Below are 1,230 nucleotides of genomic sequence, written 5' to 3'. Positions count from 1 at the left end.
CAAAAGTAATTATGAACGTAAATAAATTATTCAAAATAATATTTAGAAAATAAATACTAAAGCTATAAAATTATATCTTCCTCATTGTGCCATCACGGCAATGGTATGTGGCGGTATGTGCATGTCACAAAAAAAAACTCTTCTTTAAGGAACCGCCCCCAAAGTTGATCAGGAAGGTCTAAACCCGTTTTTTCTGGGTGATAAACCGCCTGTATTAGTAGTTGCCCCTTCTTTTCGTTGTTTGAGGAGTTTTTCAGAAAGCTTGCCGACTGTGTCAAGCATGCATAGAGGCCGGTGTGCCGATGGGTTGTTCCTTTTCTCTACCAATTAAAATCAGTTGTTGTATTTTAAAGATTTCTGAGAATAAACTGGCTTTGGGGTAGGTTTTAAACATCTCTAGTAGTACGTTTAGGCGGTTTTCGTCTGTTTTCTTCAGTATCTCTGCTGGCTACACAGTTCGTGGATGGTAAAGAGCGATATTCTTTGGGCGGTTCAGTCGGTCTAGTTTCATCGGCTCTTATTTCATGTGTAAAAAATAAGACAATAATAATTTTATCAGCAACGCGCTTTTGTCTGCTTTATTGCTGACATTAGTGTAACGATATTTAGTCTAAAAACGTTCCATTTTCTAGTAATACCGTGAGCGTTAGTTGGTGTGGCCTGGTTTTAGGGAACCATTTCATAATAACGCTCCATTGTCATCTGAGTCATTTGTTCAAGAAGTCTTTAAATACTGTGCATTTGCTTGAGCCCAAAAAGTTTTCAGTTTGGCCGTGCTTAGCTTCTGTGCATAGGCAGCTAATTGGGGGCTTGATGCACTCTGTAACTCTATGGCCGCATTTTATACATATTCATTGTCCTCTTCTATTTGGCTAAGTGTCCTGGTCCGAAACAGCGCAAGTATCTTTAAGTCGATTTCTTTAAAACTTAGAGTTAAAAAAGTTGTACAACATATAATATTGGGGATATGGACAGATCCAGGCAAAGAAATAAGATTTGGAGAATTTGGAGAGTTGCTTCGGAGATATCGATCCCGTAGAATCTGAGAAATCGTGGATATCGTTTTGAGAAAGACAGCTGCGAAAAAGCTCGTTTGGTAATGTTTTTTAATTGATTAGTTCCAGCCGAACCAGTTCGGATGCCGAGTCAGCAAAATGCCTACATACATATGTATGTATTTAAAATTCTCTTGTAGGCTTTCAAAATATAAAAAATCGATATATTGCAGAT

This window comes from Bactrocera latifrons, unplaced genomic scaffold (assembly GCF_001853355.1).
Source record: "Bactrocera latifrons isolate USDA-ARS-PBARC rearing strain unplaced genomic scaffold, ASM185335v1 scaffold_4, whole genome shotgun sequence".
Lineage (NCBI taxonomy): Eukaryota > Metazoa > Arthropoda > Insecta > Diptera > Tephritidae > Bactrocera > Bactrocera latifrons.
The sequence above is the reverse complement of the archived record's forward strand: the minus strand, read 5'-3'. Positions refer to the sequence as shown.